Genomic DNA, 20,220 nt, shown 5'->3' on the forward strand with positions numbered 1-20,220 from the left:
TTCCTGACAATTTTTCCCCATCATTTTCCTGTTGATAAACGTCCAAGACAATAAGACATTGAACTTAATAACTACTCATTAACAAAACAATGCATTGCGTGTAGAAACATTTTGATCCTACAAGGTTCTGAACAAATTTTTTTTGAATTGGCAGCCGTAGCGTAAGGTGGTTATCTGTTGGCAAATGCTGCTTGCTATTCAACCGTTAACGTTTAAGATACGGTATCACATGTTAATGTATATTTATCAACAGAGACTTAAGTCGTCAAGAACTGGAAACAGCGTTCATACGATGCATGCGAAATGTTTTTTAATAGCACCTCACTCCCAGCAGGAGTATCGGAGCCGCAGAAGATCACAGAAGGGCCCAATGCCTACCTCGCTTGAAATAAATTTTGGCGGTATCACAGCGTCATCTATCAGAATGACTTAGAACTGCCACCTGCACGATAGTATCGTATGCTTACACTCGCAACAGGTTGTCGACCACACAAAATAAGTTTTAAATAAAGAGCTTAAGTCAAGAGTTACAGATCCGTTTATAAATCTGATAAGCATAGTACATGTAACAGAAAGTTACCATGGCAACAGATATACATCTAATTTGCATCGTTTACGCATGAAAAATTTGAAATAGGATGATCGTAAATGACGATGTCGTGATCCTCGTCCCCATGCAGACCCATCATACTGGAAATATGGCCAATCAAAACTGTTACGACAAATCTCATCATCAAACATAGCCAATCGTGAAAAGTGCATTTTTCAGACCAATGACAAGTTAGCATTTTCTTCAGCAGGCTCCAATCACAGACCAGTTATCAGTCTTACATTTTCCGCACCTGTAGCAGACTAACTTTTATTGGAGTTGACGAGGCGAGCATTGTCAGTCGATTCATCAGCCATCGAAGAACAGTGCTCGTCTCTTCTGTTGCAAATTTCGCCGTACATGCCAAAATGTTCGGACGCGGCGGCAATGGGCATGAGAAGGAGCTCGAGGTGCCAGGCGTCTCAGCGACGTCTTTGCGACAACATCAATCACAACGCCGGTTGTCTCTCGCCGAGGAGCCTTCAACAGAATCCCATGGCTCAACTACCTGGCGACCCTCGGCGTTTTGAAGCTTTGATTAAGGTGAGGAAGACAAAATGGAAGACATGTACAGCTAATTATAAGTCAAGAATACCTTTGGGCATACAAGAGTCTTGGGTGTATTTTACGTTCGTTTGACTCTTTTGGCTTCATTTAAAGTTTACGTTCTAGTTACGAACCACAAAAAATCCCTTAAGCCTGCCGACTTGAAGACCAGTGTATGAAACGTATATCCTATATTTGACTGTAAATTTTCAATTTCTAGTGATTTCACATGATAATCGAAGGTCCAATTTCTTCCCCATACAAGAGTCACTCCGATATGGGACAACCTCTCGACACCAACTTGTAGCCAGCGCTAGAAGATCCATCTTTGGCAAGACTGGAACAAGAAGAAACTTCCCGGCCTGTACAGCCATCTTCTGGAACCGAACTGTCTTCTCATCGCAACCGTGCCGGGCTTCTTTGGATTGGTACTCAATGAACCAGGTAGATACATTTGTACTGAATTATATAAACTCTGAACTGATTATTTGATTCCCTTAGCTTGATTCTGCTTACCCTGGCTTTTTGTTATTCGAACGGCTTACATATTTGTCCTTTGCATGTCGGGAGAAAGTGAAAATTTGTCTTCTGAAGCCATTTCTCTATGAATAAGCTAATGCTAACACAAACTCAATTGCTTTTTGTCCCCAGGCAGTTGGTCAAACCATTCGATGCCTTCACATCGAAGCTCTGCGTACGCCCTGACCGTGCCTTCCTCAGACGCGGCATGAAGATATCACAGGCATCAAAAAGACGAGACTGAAGACAGATTTAACAGTAAGAAGATCATATACAACTTGCTGAAACCTGATGTTCGAGTACGTTCAGTGTCACTAACTTCTATCAGTTTTAGGTCAGCCGTTTCACCAAATTTGACATTTTGGGCCACTCCATTCTGTGTTTTTCTTATTTCTTTCCTGCAAAATGTACACTACATTCTGCGAAATTTAGGTCATCCTTTTGCCTTTTGAATCTTCACAACAAAGCAAGGAGGTGCTATTAGTTCTTTTTCTCATTGCTTGTAATTTAACGTTTTTGTAGTTCCATGAAGTGGATCCAGAGATGAACACCACCCATGTAGAGCCATCAAGCCAGATCTACCAACCACGCCGATGTTCCTGGTGGGAATGATCCAGATGAGGCGACCCAATGCAATGCCAAGTGCTCCGAACTCCATGCATATGGCCTTCAAGTTGTTCGTGCACGTGTCTACGCCCTGCCAAGGACCTGATTGACGTAAATTTCCGTCATTTTAAGTATTTTAACTGTCTAAATGGAATTGAAGCTGCGAAAACCATAATAAGGACCCCATAAATGTCTTGGTTTGTGGCAACATGCATTTAATCCATCGCGAGGAATGCTGTTGGTGGGAGGTTAGAAGATTTTTTGAGCAATGGCTCCTCTCGCACGCAGGGCTTCGGTCTGTTTCTGTGGTATGCAAGTTCGATGATTGGCTGATTCGGTTTCTGTGACTATGTTGATGGCCGGGATGGTGTTCAGAGTTACTGTGAAGTTGGTCCTTCTACCACCTGTCGTCCCTTCAGAAAACAGTGACTTTTCTGGTTTTGTTAGCTCTTGATTGCTCAGGTTCTTCTACCACCTGTCGTCCCTTCTGCCTTGTGTGACGGTCTACCGGGTCGGGAACCTAGACCATTACACAAGCTGCCCTGTATCGTCATCTTGGGTCCCGAACCAAGACGACGACGCGGGGACAGAATGGAAGACATGTGGATGAATGAGCCTGGGTCGTCATGATCTAACAGAACCAGGGGAGTCCCTGTTCTCTGAAGGGTCTAACTTTGCAGTAACTCAGAATACAATTCTAGTCATCAACCCATGGTCACAGAAACTTGGATCAGTCGTACATCGTACATGTGTACCACGGAGACAGGCCAGAGTCTTGTGTGCGGAGGGCGTCACTCTTGAAGTTTCTAAACCATCAACCTGCGGCATTCCTCGTCATGAAGAAATGCAGTCAAAACATATTAAAACCAACAAAGACATTATGGTATTCCCTGTCGACAATAGATGATAACCAGCTGTTAAACAAGTCGATAAAACAGTAGTCAGGCAACTGCAGGCCCACAATCTGTTGTACGAATATCAGTCTCCTGTCATTTGTCTAGTGTGTGCTGTTCTACTGTGAATTGTTTTCTTTATATAGGTGTGAATTTGATGGAAACACAATATGACAAGTTAATTGAGTGTGATGTTACGCATTGACATTGTCTGTAGATAGAGATCTTGCCAATTACCTTGACCAAATGCATGTACAATGCATGATTTATAGTACAACATGGTAACCTTTCCACTATTCATTGTTTCAATTGTTTTTGTTGGCAAAATGTTTCTGAAATTGTTTCTAACTGATTTATTTGCGTAGAAGCTCTGTTATACATGTTATAAAAAGGATAACTGTTTAGAAAGGTAACTCTACATTGAATGTTATATTGCCTTGACTTTACATGACTTGTTTATATTCGGCAGCCTTTGTTCTAAATGTGTTATGCTTTTCCAGTTCGAGTCAGTGGGTGACAATAAATCGATTTGTCTTGTTGTGTGTGCAATTGAACAATGGTGACGAAAAGTCTTTTGTTCTCACTTAGCCCTAATATTTCATGTACTTCGTTTTTATTCTGGCACAAGAGTGGCCACCTTGTCCCAGAATGCGGAAGCAAAATACGTGAATATGGGCTTTGAGAGAAGCAATTTCTTCTGAAATAGGGCTCGTATATCTGAGGTCTTCACAAATGCCATATTTTCATAATGCATGCAGAAATGACATTTTATGACACTGTTAGCTAGAAATGAGTCACTAGACTAAATGTTTCACCATCTGATAATTTACTTAAGATTTTTTTCTTGTGTAGAATGAGTAAAATGTATCATTTGGTGTAGTGAAAGCAAAAATGGGGCATTATTATTGACTGATCTTCTATCATTAAGTAATAATTTTACCGGGGATCTGTTGTAAGCATTTATCATGTTAGTCCATATATACTAGTACTAGTATTCTTCTATTTCAACATGCCAAATGTATTTTTTTATTATCATTAGCATGATATTGCCTCTACAGTGATCTAGACAAATACTATAGCATTATGTTCTGGCAATATATGAATTTCTCTGTACGCAGAATCTTGTTTTGTTACGCTATTCTATTTCAGATCAATATCTGACAATAAATAGATTTGTTGTGTCCTTTGAATGAAGGTGATGAAGTGCTTTTGTTGTCACTTAGGCTTTTCATTTCGTGTACTTCGTTTTTATTCTGCGGCAAGAGTGGCCACATTGTCTCAGAATAGATGCAAAATGCATTAATTCATAAGCCTCAAGAGCAAAAGTGTTTTAATACAACTGTAGTATTTGCCAATTGTAATCTCCATAAGGAAAGTCTTTGTAAAATGAAGTTACGTGACATTTTAGGTAGTCATCATTGATTCTTATTAGTTTCTTTAAGGAATTAATGGCTTTAGGTCTGTATATTCGTAACAATCTTCGTTAAATGAAAATAGTTTCTTAGAGTTGTAAGGTGTTTACGACATTGTAATAAATTTGTCCACTCTTCCCTGTGTAGTGTTTGAAACACCTGTATAAAACTATTTCAAGTTAAGTGAAATGGTCATCTGTTTTGTGTTTTGTTTTATCAATAAGAATGCAGCTACATACAAAGTGCTCCAATGTGGAGGAAAACAGTCGACACAGGTATCATATTGTTCATTCCAAAGAACTATACATGTAAACTTCGAATAAAGGTACCATAAACGATCGCGTAACATTGATTGTAGATATTAGTAGCGTCTCTCTTCTTGCGCTTCCCGAACTGATGCCGGACTAGGGTCCCTTTTCCGGCCATCGGGTTTCCACCACCGTCTGATGTGCTTTCCTTCGAGTTCGTGATCAATTCAACAACACTGATTAGTCCTTCTGATTAAGCGTCTTTTAGCGGTTTCTTTTTTAACTGCACTGAGTAACGTTAACGTTGTTGATGATCCTGATTAAGGCTGAGCTGGATTTCACCAACGGCCTCGTATGAAAGCAAATGCTTTAAGCGGCAAAGCTGATTCCCTGGTATGAACTGGGTACATTCTCTGTTGTAGCTACATCTACAATCCTTTACACTCAGTCATCATGTGTGTTTTCCGGCTCAGAGCTTGAAGCACGTGAAAACTGTAGGAAAGAACAGCTAAGTATCAAACAACAGAAGTGGAATATTACATGTGACACAATATATGTCAATACCAAGGAAAACTAAAACAACGAGCAAACTGAGAAGGCTCTAGTATCATTGTACGCTACTAGCGCTAATTTGTATACCTTGAGATAATGTTTCTGCACAATAATTATATAAGATAGGTAACGTTCTGACAACTTGTACTACTTGCACGTAACGAGTCTTGAAACATTCATGTTTATATATTCACATTCATATACATGCATATATATTGTTTCCTGTATGTTAAGAGTTCTATTCCAATTGGTAGGTCATGACTTGCTCATACTATATAGCACATCAATGACACAAAAGAGGGTTTTTAAGCAGTCAAAACATAATCACAAACCGGGTTTCTCCTTTTCGTCTTTTTCCTGAACTCCTTTTTGTGGTCTTTCTTCATGAAGCTATGACACCGCCCGCCGATGGTCTCACAGAACGCGTTGGTTTGTTCCGGATAGAACACTAGGCCGGACAGGTAGGCTGGAACAAAGGGAGGTGGTAGCAATGACACGGTGACCTTGTGGTTATTTGTTTATTGAACTTTCCATATCAAATGGAGGGCGAGACAAAACAGGTGGCAGGTCACCTCTACAAGTTGTCTCCCCGAAACAAATAAGATACACACATTCAAGCAAATAATAAGATACAAAAATGATATACAATGTACAGTGTATACAGTAATAATCGGAAACAAAATATAACTTACTTCTAGTATACAAAATGCACAATGAATAAGACTTGTACAAAAGGAAATTGGGGATCGATTAACGTGTCCTTGTGGCGAAACATGTAGAACAGGAGCAAAACGAAGTCCAGTTGCACAGAGCTGTGTGAATCGGTTGTGTAGGTGTTTTAACAATTGTCGTTTGAAGGTAGATATGTGTTAAGGCCACACTGACTTTATGGATGACGTCCTCTTGAGATCCCAAAACTAATGCGCGATTCGAAAAAAAGGCAAATCCAGCAAAAAAATGATGCTAGATAAACCACAGGACTAAACATTCATTCCATTCTTTCCCGTTCGTGTCTTATATTTTCTTCACCTCCAGTAAGACTGTAACTTAAATAGACAGTCATCGTCATTTTAGTTTAGAGATTCTACGTCTGAATACATAGCAGGCCCAATGTTATTCATTGCAATTTCTCACTCGACGCAGGTGAAACTTGCCTGGGTACTCATCTCCGTAGTATCCGCTGGCACAATATTTTCGCTTGAGCGCTTAGCTAGGAAGTTGCTATGGAGGATGGTACCCAGGCTAGGCTGAAACTGAGTCGAGCATCTGTTATGGAATTTTTAGTGCAAGAGACGTAAAGTTACAGACGGAGGCTGACCATGTGTTAGGGAAGAGACGCACCAGTCTGGGCACGTTTAAGAATTCGAATCCACTACACAAACAAACACTTGCAGTCGTCCCTCTGGTGTTGTATATGAGAAATATATATGGCCTATAAGAAATTCAAAATCAAGAAGTGAGGAGTAGACTTTAAAAACAATGTAAGACAGAGAGATATCATTAAGTCAGATTGTATTTTAGAATACAATAAGAAGCAAATTGCACCATGCAAGATGAGAAATACAAAATCAGGAAGAAAGTTAATGTCACAAAAAGCAAGGCACTTACTAACGTTAATTCTAAGACAATGAAACAACAACTTACCAGAAGAAGCAAGTACCATGATTGTTATAGCCAACCACATCCTCTACCCTCCGTGGTAGGATCCGCACCCAAGGTGTGGGCATGAGTTTTACAATCCTCCTACCATCTCATCACCTGTAGAAAACTGAAGATTATAATGGCACGCGAATGTTTATTATCTTTCTGTGACGGTACCGTTTGTCATCTTTTCGTTTTAGATAGACGATGGAATATCCTAGCTCACTGATATCATCATTTATTCACGATGACGATTAGAGTCATATCTATTGATGAATCATTTAGATTACACGATTTGCATAAATGTATTCGTTGTGCTTGAAGCCCGCAAAGTATTACCGTAATGTATTCTCTTTCCACTAGACGGCGATCACGGGGCGACCGTACAACGACCAAAATTGAATTTGCAAATGTGTGACCCTTGTTTCCTTAGTAATTGGAATATCAAGCATGATGACATAGTGTAAGTATGATTTAAAAGGCAAAGAAACACACAGAATGTAAACAGAAATTCTTGCAATGAAATTCGTCAAGTTATCTGTAAAATGTTTGGTAGTATTTTGCGGTCCCAGCAAACAGCAGGGGTGTAATCATGATGAAGTTGACAAATTGTTTGAACCCTTAATGAATCAAACTATCCCCATAGACAAGGGAATCTGTCGCAATAGATATTATCAAATGTTCAACAGGTGTAGTTTTGAATACTAAACACAATCACGATCGGATGCACGTGCAGTTTCAATGCTATAATCTACGTGAATAACCAAAAAAACATCAATAGAATTCTTCAGATCACATGACCATGACAGATAACAACACTAAGAATTTACGACCACATCAACAGCGTAGATGTGGTCATAAATTCTTGTGAGACTTAAATTCTTTTTTTGTGCGTCTTATATAGCTATATTTTCTCCAGGGGTAAAAGATGGCTCCATCGCAAAAGAAAATGACTTCTCCTTTGAATGGTGAAAATCAAAAAAAAATGGAGGGGGAGGGGGCGCGTGTTACATAGAAATTACATGGCTGTCTCACGATTTTACAAGCGAAGACAGGAAACATGTACATCGACTTATTGTTGCCATCCGTCTTCCACAACTGTCTACAATCGGTGGCGACTTATTTCTAACAATTCCACAAATTGTGGATGATGTGGAAACGCAACTTTTAAAGTCTTGGTCTGAAGATGTCAAATTCGATGTCTAACAAGATATCAAGAGTGTATACATCGTGAAAAATAACTTACATGTTTCCTTAGGTACATCTGGCAAGTTGAAAACATTCGAGGATCCGACTCAACATTTGATAAACTAGTAGGCTTCTTCAATCCAGCAAAATTCGTTATTAACACCCTAGGAAAGTCACTGTGTCTGGCCGTGGTAATGGTAGATATACAGCACAGAGAGATACCAAAGCAATTAAGCATGAGAATGACGTTTGGACTTCTCCAAGGAAAGGTATTGCGTACACAGTATGTGGCACAACCTGGGGTCTAATTATGATATGAATAATAGATCAGAAAAATACGGTTAACGTGGTGACAAACAATGAACGTCCTTCAGCAGAACACCGCTACGTGTACCTGGGCCGGGTAATTCCATGTGAACAATAGAGTATCACACCGAGACGAGATCAACGTGTGACAATTACTTGCAAAAAGATACTGGGAATTTAATAGTACTATTATCAATATTACAATAAGTGTGGTGGGTTCTTTAACGTGATGGAGGTGAAGCTGTCCTCAAACACGGGATCCCGGTTTTACGACCCATCCAAAAGGACGTCGCGAAACGGAAGCCTGTCAGTACCAAGGCTAGGGGCAATTTGGATTACTTGTATAGATTAGATCTGTATACACTCTTGAGACCAGAAGTGAAACAGTATCTTGTTTCATCAACGCATTTGGTACTACAAATGTACTACTAGCATGAGTGACTGTGTCTGTCTGTCTGTTTGTCTCTGTGTGTGTGTGTGTCTCTCTCTTTGTGTGTGTGTGTGTGTGTCTGTGTGTGTGTATGTGTGCGTGTGTGTCTGTCTGTGTGTGTGCAAACGATATAACACAAATTTGGCCATGCCATTAGGTATAGGGTTATCGTTACGTCATTGCTATGAGATGGTTAGATTTCCAGTTCGTTTTTATTGCACAGCAGTGGAACGTTTGGTTCTTGTATGTTTATTTTGGATATTGTAGATTCTACATCAGGTATCGTTAGATATGATATATTAACTAGTACCCTTTTGTGACGGGTACAAGGTGATTTTCATTACCAATGGATTACTTTGTCTTTGATGTCGCCGACGCTTTGTGTCCTTATAATACCACCTGCACGTCTGCATAGTGAACATAAGACACGTACTATCCGACAGCAGTATGTCACTATAACATGTGTACAGATACCCCTGATCATGTTCTGGAAAAAAACACCTGTTAGAAAATTTAGGGCATGTGTCCTGATGAGGTCGTTGTGATCTAGATCGTTCTGTGACTGCTCGACTTCTCTGGCAGTCATTAGACGTAATATGATCTCCTAAGCCAACAGCTACATTGATATTAAGGATGTTGGTATTACAATATCTCTGACCGATTTCCTACCCAAAACCTAAAACATCGTGCAAAGTCCACACCACAATCATGCCCCTGCCACCAGCGTATTTTATTGTTGTTTTCTTTCACTGTGGTCGCAACGTTCAACAACGCTGAGAGAGGGATAAGTTATAAGTTACCTGCTATGTTTGAAATAGAGTGGCAGTGCATGAACCATCAATGTTAGATTGTGTGGATGCTACAGTGGTTCGGGTGGCAGGGGAGGAGCGACACCCGACATAAGTCAAGTCAAGTGGCACACAAAATACTGTAAGCCCCGGTCACAAAGCGCGTACGACAGTTCCTTGCGATTCCTTCCGATGCGCGGTATGAGCGCAGTGCGTCGTAAGTCGGGGGAGAATCGGAAGCAATGGTTTAAATATATAAAGCCGTGGTCACAAAGCGCGTAGTGCATCGTACGATGAGGTCATAAGAGCGTACCTGCGTCAATCGCAGTAAATCGGAGAGCGTCCTATGACGAAAAATAGAGCTGAAATGGATTTTGAACATGTTCAAAATTTCGCTATCGTCGTAAGATTTTATTTGCCCCCATAGCAGAATTCATTACGGCAATTTTTGTCTACTGATGAGGTTATAGATTTATGAATTTTTGGCATGTTGTGATGGTTTCAGTTTTCCCTGATATTGTCGATATTGACGAAAAGGGGAAATATATCCGTCGCAACTGCCACAGTCGCAACCAGAGAACAGCGCGTCCCGCACAGGTGATGCAGACAATTGTTTGATCGCTTCATGCACGTGAGTTTATACTTAGATCAAATCTCAGCTCTCGTCGGTCTTGGGTCAGTTTACCATAATCGTAATAACCATGGAGACAACTCGAACATAAACGAAGGCCCTATGAGTCGGAAATATATATGATATAATGATTTTTGTATGATGGCATCTTTTTGTTGATAGCATATCATGATACGATCTTCGAAAGAGCCTGACACGTAGAGCCGACAAGCAGGCCGAGATAACCATACCAGTACTCACGCTTGATTTGAACTTTTGCTTGTAATACTCTTGTTGTCATGGTCTTTTTAAATTTATTTTTACAGTTAAAGATATCATAGGAAGGTATTCAACAGCTATGTCCACATTTTGTTGGTTAAAGAAGCACAAAAGCTGTCAGACGGCTATACAGAAGAGACGCAAGTGAAAAATCGTGCGACGCTGGAAAATTTTGAACATCATCCGATGCGTTGCGATGGCTGATTTTGCTTACGATTTTGCTGCGATTCACTGCGCTCATCGTACGATATGCGGAATATGCCATCGCAAGAAATCGTACGCGCTTTGTGACCGGGGCTGTAGTAACTGTCTTTTGATATCCACCTGCAGTTTTGTCAGTGGCTGATAGGCGTCGTTCTTGGGGTAGTAAAATATGGAAGATTGGAGATACTGTACTCCAATCAAGCGATATTGTCAACATTCGAAGAATCGATGAGACGATTTTTATGTTTCCTAACTTTCTTTGGCTGGCAATATGGTTTGGCGGCACTTTAAACCCACTGCACTGTTTAATACGTTGTGGCAAGAACTCCCTGTTCCAGATTAGAGGTTGCCAAATAATTGCCAAATCGAACATTTCATACCTTGATAACACTGAGTCATCTTAAATTGGATACAGCTAATACCAATCCACTTTTTCCAAATTGAACACACATCACACGCATCAGAAATACCACCACACAAGTTCTGATAACCAAAATATTTTGCAATGTGCCGCCCAGCGGGACGCCCTCGTATCGACCAATCAGGGAGTAGATTAGATAAAAAAATGTTACACGGACCAATCAAAGGCCGGTTCTCTCGTCCCACGGGTGATAAGGGGGTTACAACGCGGTGTTGGGTCTTGGAGAGAGAACTGGGGAAAGTCGGCCGCGTTTAGGGTGAGTTTTTAACGATTTTGCTTTACTTTTTGACGATATGATGGTGTTTCTAACTGTATAAGGTGTTGTACAGTATTCTGTGTCGTTGTTTGTCGAATTTCCTGAAAGAAACCGTGAGAAAACGGGAGTGTAGTAGGGGGTGTCGCGTGTGTGTTGCTCGCGAGTCGGCTTCCCGTCGCGTCGGCTCGCCGCCCCGTCGCTGGATCATGTAACGTTGTTATGACACGCGGATGCCTTCTCCGGACGGTTATTTTGGGCCAGTTTGACCACTTGTAGGACGCCGTATCGGCCTCCAGACTGTGTATCAGGCTTAGGAGAAGTGTTGTTTATAATCTGGTATCAAAAGATGGGCGCCTTTCGTCTGCAAACTGACCGAGGCTGTATCACAGTGTATGTCGGTCGTTGGGTCTTTAGAACTTTTGACAGCAGACGCTTTCGGACTCATTTATCAAGATTAGCGGCCATTCAGTCCAGATCTAAAACTGTTAACGTGCATTGGCATAATACCGGTAGTAAGACTTATACCGGTAGATTAAAAATACTGGAACTTAAAGAGATCTACACATGCAACAATAGTTATTTCTGAGCTGTGCACACTTCAGACATCTAGGTGTCCAATACATCATTTACAAAGCATCGATAACAATGCATTCGAAGACAACAAGGCCAAAAGTTTTCAGTATCTTTTTCGGGGTAGGCAGCTCGTCGTGGGACGAACACACTGTCACATTCATTGCCAAATTTATAGGTCATATATAGTTACACATGCTCACGGCACAAGACGAACATGATTCAACAACAATCTTGAATTTCTGTTGGTGACCTACAACTCATGTAAAAGTGTGAAGAACCGTTGCATAATAGCCCGGATCTACGACTGAATGGGCAAAATTGAACGTACGCAGCCATTTTCCCGCCATTTTTATATCTACGCTAGCAGTGAAGTGTTACGTCATAGCGGTTGTGACGGACAGAAGTTAAATGAAAATTCTTGACAGTATACGTCCGTTTTCTCATGACATTTTGTATGCTCATGCAGGTTTATGTTTTATGCATTTACTGACAGAAAAGGAAGGAACATCAGAGGATGTATAAATGTACATAGCGGCAGTTAATTGTGCCGTGTTTCTTCCTACCGGTATTTTTTACCCCCTCCCAACCACGCGCCCGTTCGCCGTGTAATTCCGCGGCGTGTTACAATTACAATACTACGCTTTTAGCAGGACAAGAGTGGCAGAAAAGTTACACAGAAGAAGTGGCAAGGGTAACCTATAACAGCAACATGTAACTGGAGAAAATGATGCGTTGACAATTTGTCAAATCAGTATGGCTAGAGAAATCGTCGTAAACGTACCGGTATTATGATAATAGATGTTACTTGTTGTGTGCTTCTAATGTTTGCATTTTCTTTGTATAGCTACCAGATTTTGCTAGTATTTCTAGATCAGATTTGTTTATATTTTCAAATTTGGGTGATGAAAAGAGACTACCATGTAGAGGCATGCCCGCCCCCTCGCCCCATTTCCAGAAAATCTCCTTCTGAAGTACCGCTATTGTCCCACATGTTTTGTCGCCTTTTGTCTGCTTTTGTCACAACTTCCTCTCATAAATGACCCGATTTCCCCCTTTTTTGAATCGTCGAAATGGAAAGAATTTCTAACGGAAATCTTTAAAGAGCTTTTACGGCCAGGAATATCGAAGTGATAGATTGTAAAATAAACATCTAGTTTTGGGGGGTCAGTTTGCCGTTGTTGAACTCCAGAAAGATCCCAAATAACCTCCTACAAACTGTTTGCTAGATCTATTGGAAAGTTTAATCTTTGTGGTTAGTAGTAAATCCATGCGTTTGTCACGTCTTGTTTAATGTGGATCAGCAAATTTGAATGTTTGGTGTTGAAACAGTTAGATGTTGACAATGGCCAAGGATGCGGTGTAAATAAAGAGGACGAACATGGGGTTTACAGGATTCAGCTTTGAACTGAAAATTCAATCAAGATATTTTTGATGGCTTCTTGAAAGCACGGTAATTTGGTCATCTGACATTGTCATTTCATTTAATTGTTTTGTACAAAATGGAAGATTTAATGGGAAGTGACAGTCAATAAAATATTGTAAATTTCCCCACATCCAATACAGCTTGTAGTGTTTGGCTTTAAAAAAAAATGGTATCCATATTCTTTCTTTTAGTTTTACAGGCTTTCTCTAAGAACGCAGTATCATGACATGTGTATGACAGTTTTTAATCCAGTATCGTACGTCGTTTTATAATGCACAAGCAAGAAACTTTAAAAATCTGCGACTGTGAGCATAAAAACTAGGTCTGTAACTGTGAAAAAGTTTATATACATTGTGTACTTCTGGCCCATCCTCCCATGACAGCTGCTTGTGTGTAGGCTTCGTATACTGCTGTGTGGTCTAGCCTCCACCAGGCCTTCCTACGGGGTGGGTATGCATTCATTGGGTTGTAGAATTCCGCAAAAGAATAGGGGTGTCAGTCCAGGAGAGCCAGTCTACTGAAAGGTAGCATTTTCCCCATGGTTATAAACTGTACTTTAAGTCTAAGAGTAGTTATTCAGTCTGTGTGGCAGATTTCTACTATTTTTCTAGCAACCTATAGCATCTGCATGGTTCTGCTATGCCAGACTTCTCTCAGATTCTACGCTAAAGAAAAAGGGGTCACCGGTGTCATGTCGGTTGTACAGCGGCTTTGTTCTCCATTGAGTGGGTATTCAGGGGGGCTACTAAGGGCCGAGACAGGGGGCTGCATAATCTGTATTCAACGTTGACGCTAAAAAATGGACGATTTTTTGTGTAAAGCTACAGGCTATGAGGTCATGTTACATGGTTATTATATGCTTATTATATTTTGAGTTTTAATTCCTGATTTATAATCATAGGTGTAGTTGAGATGGTTAAATACATGTGACAACTTGTAAGAACATTCCAAATTGCTCCAAACCTCTTGTTTCTAACACGTTTACAGTGTAACCGAATATTATTATAGTGTTTAGCAGAACAATGACTTTCTCATTCCCCATACAATTGTACCTTTAGAAAGTGCTGTTGACCACTTGTTATACAGACCTATACAGAAGCAGCATAGCTGAACCAGTAAGGTACAAGAGGCACTTCAACACCTCCCTACCATGAACATTGTGTTTGAGTGCCTTTATCAGTAAAAGAAAATACAAGAGATGGATATATGATATGTTGATGCATTATAAAGTAGATCTACTTTTTGTTTTATCATCACAGATGTACATATATTTAGCTTTATCATGCATCATAACATTCATTTATGGGACTTTTGGCATTTTATTATACGTAAACCATGTCAGTAGTCATGATTTTGTTGATCTCAAAATGTTTATTTTTTGTCTGAAGAGAGAAAAGATCTATAGACTATAGTAAACCTAAAAAATACCCCAACATTTTTTATGTAAACTTTGTGTTTAGATTTAGGCATCTGTCTTATTATTAGAAAGTTCAGTGTTTGAAAACAGCCCTTCAATCTTCCATGTGTATTTCAACAAGTCAGCAGCTCTGTACAGCACATGACATTGATTGGACAAGAACCAGGTGGTTATCAAACCTTTCCTGCTCTAAAAATGTCCACACGGCCCCAGACATAAAACACAACACCACAGCACCCAAGGCTGTCTCCAGCTTGACATTTTTTTCTGTCCTACTCATTGTTTGGGAGCTTATGTTGTTACTTTTCGTTGCTTAAATCTGTCATTTTAGAGTCTAACTAAGCTTACAAAAGTAGATTAACTTCAATTCCATGTCATGAAGTAAGATTTTCTAATGAAATATTTGACTGTAGACAAAGATTTCTGTCCTGGGATGGGACGGTTTGGTGCTGCATACATCCCTGGTAGTACGTTCTGAGACACTATTTTGCAAGAGCTAGTTTGAAAAGAGGTGTTCGTAGTGAAAGAAGCACAGTAGTAAAACAGAGCACATATTCACAGTGTTAAATGGTAGAGTAGAGTAGAGTTTTTGGTTGGGTAGGAGTAGTCATCATTCCAGTTGGAACTGCTCCTCTTGAACTTTTGTTTGATGGTAAGAGCTCTCTACAAAAAGTCAAAAAGTAGAAAAAACAATTGACCGAAAGTGAAAAAATTCACAATTCACAGAGGAACTTGTTGGCACCAGATAAACAATGTTTACAGTAAGGCAGCAAAAGTTCTGTTCATTTCTTCCCCCCAGCCAGATCATGCCCTAGATTGTTGACATAGTAGACATTCTGACTTCATATCTATTCAACATATGGGCTTTCCTAATTGATGACAAACATGTTAATATCATTATGAGATTTTGAGTCACAACTTTATGCGCCGCTCTATCAGATTATGTAGCAATTATTAAAAATGATTGTAACATTAGGGAGTAGTAGTATTACAACTTGAACACAACAGCTGGGATGTTTCATATCTCGGTGAGTGGGAGTGTTTGTAAATACTGCAGCTTTTGGCTGAGGTAAGCTAGGTCATTTCTGTCATGTTGATATTACACTGGTTGCTGCATGTCCTAGCTTCTACCAGGCTCCGCGGATCCGTGGTCTAATTGTAGAAATTGGACAGCTAGAGTCTATAGTGTGCTAGGGGAGTTAGTCGCCAGAAGAATATGTTTCCTCACCGGCGCAGGAAACGTATTCTTCACTGGCGGAGGAAACAAATTCTTCTGGCGGCTAACTCCCCTAGCATACTATATATATATAGACTCCTCTGTCCAATTTCTACAATTAGACCACCGATCCGCCGGAGCCTGGTAGAGGCTAGTATGCCCCCCTCCCCTGAACAAACGGTCCAAATTTTACCCAGAGAAGACCAGTGTTCTAAACATTTTTTTCCATGTAAATTGTAATCTGTTTTTTGATGGGCATAAACCTACAATTGGATTTCGCAGCAATTTGTTGTGATTAGTTTGGACATAATGGGGTTGTCTTTTCAAGGGAAGGATTTTCTCATCACAGAAACCCATTTTAAGTTAATCCAATTTGGGTTTATTCAATTTCATGCTTTTGCATAAATGGAGTTTGAAGAGAGCATCGGAAATACTTACAGAGTATGTGAAGATTAGTGTTGTACTTTCAGAAATTGTTGAATCCTAGTAGTATTTAAGATTCTGCAAATGCAAAATCTATTTTTTCAAAGCATCCTTACAAGTTACATCATTGTGCATCTTTTTTATTGAACTTTTATTGAAGTATTTGATTAGAATTATATCAGTCATGCTAAATCGTAGACAAAACTTAATAAGTTTACATTTCCACATTTTTCTGAAGGCAACAACTTTTTAAAAGAATTTGAGTTGCAAGCAACTGCTCTATGAAAAGCAATAGGGCTTGAAATGGTTAGAGTAACACTCTTTAGATGTTGAATCCTAGCCTCCTTCACCGGCCTCTCTGGGAAGCTTGGCATTTTTTTTCGCGATTTTTAACCGGGAATATGCCGGGAAAGGAAATATGCCGGGAAAGGAATATACACCGGAAAGCTTGTACGGGCTAGGCGAAATCGGCTTCCTTCACCGGCCTCTCTGGGAAGCTTGGCATTTTTTTTCGCGATTTTTAACCGGGAATATGCCGGGAAAGGAAATATGCCGGGAAAGGAATATACACCGGAAAGCTTGTACGGGCTAGGCAAAATCGGCTTCCCAGTAGGCCTGCTACTTGTCGCTATCTACAAACGCAATAATGATTAAGAATGCCTTTCAGACGGCCAATTAATGTATTCGCGAGAAGTTATTCACACTGCCGCGAGAAGTAATTCACACTTCAACGTTAATAGTGCACGGCCACCCCGAAGCGTGCCACAAACCTACGTAACGTTACCGGAAACCGTGCACAGACTGCCTGCCATTGTAACTTCCAGAGTAATAATTGATACAACGGTTTGAATAATTGATACACGTGCAAAACTTACATTTCAGATCAGTGTAAAACATTTTTTCCAGTGGGTTTAAAACATACTTTCAGACACCATCGATGATCCGACCGGCAATCTGAATGGGGAGGGGGGCGAGAGTTACGTAAAAAGACGGTCGCTCGATCTCGCAAAATACAAAAAAACGATTTCCCACACGTAGTGCAAACAAGCCTTGCCTGATCAGCAACAAGGGCATGAAATGGCGAGATGACGATGACCATGGTGAGTTCTCTGGCAATTGACGGCAAAATCTGATAGCAGAGCGAGCCTTCGCAGACGTCCTTGGCAGACCGCAGCAATGGCCAGGGATTGTCCTTCCCTCAACTCGGGGAAGCTATTTCGTACATGATGGGAAGTTTCAGCGGAGTTTTTCTACGGTAAGTACTCGTTTTCAAATGAGCCGTGTTTTGAAATGCGTGACCCGACGACCGTTACAAAGTTACGGGTCATCGCGCGACGGGGCGTGTGCCGGGCTGCCAGTGCTGGACGCGTTTAAGTTCGCACATCCATACCAAATGGTGATAAGTGTTTTTTAATAGGGCTTTGTAGATAGCGACAAGTAGCAGGCCTACTGGGAAGCCGATTTCGCCTAGCCCGTACAAGCTTTCCGGTGTATATTGCTTTCCCGGCATATTTCCTTTCCCGGCATATTCCCGGTTAAAAATCGCGAAAAAAAATGCCAAGCTTCCCAGAGAGGCCGGTGAAGGAGGCCGATTTCGCCTAGCCCGTACAAGCTTTCCGGTGTATATTGCTTTCCCGGCATATTTCCTTTCCCGGCATATTCCCGGTTAAAAATCGCGAAAAAAAATGCCAAGCTTCCCAGAGAGGCCGGTGAAGGAGGCTAGTTGAATCCTTTATTAGCAACTTACTATGCTAGTTCCAAGACTTGAGCTAGCCTCTACCAGGCTCCACAGGTCGCTGGAAAAATAGTAGAAATTGGCCAAAGGGTCACAAACTGTACTCCTCAGCCATCTAACTCCTCTAGCATGTTTTCTGTCTTATTTGAACAATTTCTACTATTTTCCCAGAGACCTGTGGCCCCTGGTAGAGGCTCAGACTTGAGCACCTGTTACTTTTCTGAGAAATCACAGCTGAAGGCTCCAGATGCCCTGAATATGCAGGAAGTCTTTGTTTCTCCTGAGAGTAATAGAGGTGACACCTGATCCAGTCATGGGTCAACAGTTGGCTGGCTCTGCCCCTGATCTGAACTTTGAACCTTCAAATCAAGAGATACTTTTCAACATGTCCAAGGGTGTCCGAGAATCTTCATGAAAATAGATGACATAGTATGACAATTAATTCTATTTCTGTCCAAAGATTTTTAAAATGTTCTCTGATCTTGAGTTAGAACCTGTCAAAAGTTATGATGATATCAACTTTGGTAGAAGGCAGCTTTCCCAGGCAAATGAGTATCATGTAGCGTGGTGGGTCTTGCATCCAGGCTATTGCAAAGCTCTAAAAATGTATTTTTTCCCGTCTTGTGCTTTGGTATAACCAGTTGATCCAGCAAATCCTATATGTGCTACGTATCTATTTATGAAAATGCCCACTAGTATGAAAACGTGACATCATTGGTTAGCATCGTTAATTTCTGAAAGGATGCTTAGTTGGTAATTTGATCCTCCTTTCCATTAGTGAGGAGAAGATTTCGCATGGTGATGAGTGATTGGTCGAGCCACCTGTAATGTGCATTGACCAATTCTGTTTCATTTGACCAGTCTCTACTCTACTCTACTATGATAAAGATAAAGGCTTTGTTCATTGATACTAGGTATTGTAGGTCTCGAAATGTAGGACGTGATTTCATTTTCTTAGTGTGTTTGGTGACATCTCCATTACCAAATTCATTACACTGCAAATATGCATTCCTGTAGTACATAATCTCTGGGCAAATCTACCTGTGGTATAAGGAGTTTAACTGGCTAAGGATGCCACTGGCAGATCTACCTGGAGAAGTACTAACTACAGAACCAAACACACTTGTACTAGTTGTAGAGAAGAGTAAGGCCCAATCTACACACAGTTTTTACCGATGTCTGTGGAGATGTTGGGAGGGATCTAGAACGTAGGGGGCCGGACACCCATGGCGCTTGAAGTCATAAACATATAGCGCGATTTTCCAAATGGCGTTATATGCTAATGAGCCTTCCCGAAGTCGGGAGCATCTACACGCGCGCGAAGCTGTCGGGGACCCCTGCTAAGCTATTGGTAAGGTATCGTACGAATGGTCCGGACCTTTCGGGAGAAATTTTCCCGATATCGTAATGGCGATATAGTAGTTCCATCTAGACGATGAAAAAAAGCTGTTGGCGAGAGGTTGTAGGCTTGCCGATATCGGGAAAAACTGTGTGTAGATCGTGCCTTAGGGTGACCCTTTCTGCTTGGCTAAATAGGAGAGCCCTGCCAAAGCCGCAAGTTACCAGCTAACGAAGCTTAGTAAATGCCATGCTGCATCCCCAAGATTATTTTTTGCTACAGTACTGTTTCAACTTTGAACTTGGGAAACCTTCTTTTCCCTTTCTTCATCAAAATTAGCTTAGTGCCTGCAAATATAAACAAATTTCCAATACTCTAGGAGGCTTTGTTCACTGATAGCGGAATGGGATTTAGTGATCATGCATAGCATACTTGTAGGATTACGTATGAACAACCAAAAATAGTTTCTCAAAATACTCCATAGTTCATTGCCATTCAAAAAGACTGTGTGACCCAGAAACAAAGCTATACTGTGTTCTGGTTCCGTTTGTTTTTTCTGTGGTATATTTTTGGAACCCAGTTTGGTTGGAATGTCCGACGTATGTG

The 20,220-nt window shown here is 40.7% G+C and overlaps 2 long non-coding RNA genes across 2 annotated transcripts; one reads left to right on the plus strand and one right to left on the minus strand.

Moving 5' to 3' along the window:
• The first annotated feature begins 1,781 nt into the window (after positions 1-1,781).
• Positions 1,782-2,423, plus strand: LOC118403653. The gene is made up of 2 exons (XR_004829668.1): positions 1,782-1,953; positions 2,177-2,423. It is a non-coding gene; the product is annotated as an uncharacterized LOC118403653 (long non-coding RNA).
• A 2,605-nt stretch (positions 2,424-5,028) lies between these two features.
• On the minus strand, positions 5,029-7,136 carry LOC118403934. Its single transcript, XR_004829719.1, has 3 exons — positions 7,010-7,136; positions 5,698-5,831; positions 5,029-5,305 (listed from the first exon to the last, which is right to left on the minus strand). It is a non-coding gene; the product is annotated as an uncharacterized LOC118403934 (long non-coding RNA).
• Between the last annotated feature and the right edge of the window lie 13,084 nt (positions 7,137-20,220).

This window comes from Branchiostoma floridae, chromosome 16 (assembly GCF_000003815.2).
Source record: "Branchiostoma floridae strain S238N-H82 chromosome 16, Bfl_VNyyK, whole genome shotgun sequence".
In the NCBI taxonomy this organism is placed as follows: domain Eukaryota; kingdom Metazoa; phylum Chordata; class Leptocardii; order Amphioxiformes; family Branchiostomatidae; genus Branchiostoma; species Branchiostoma floridae.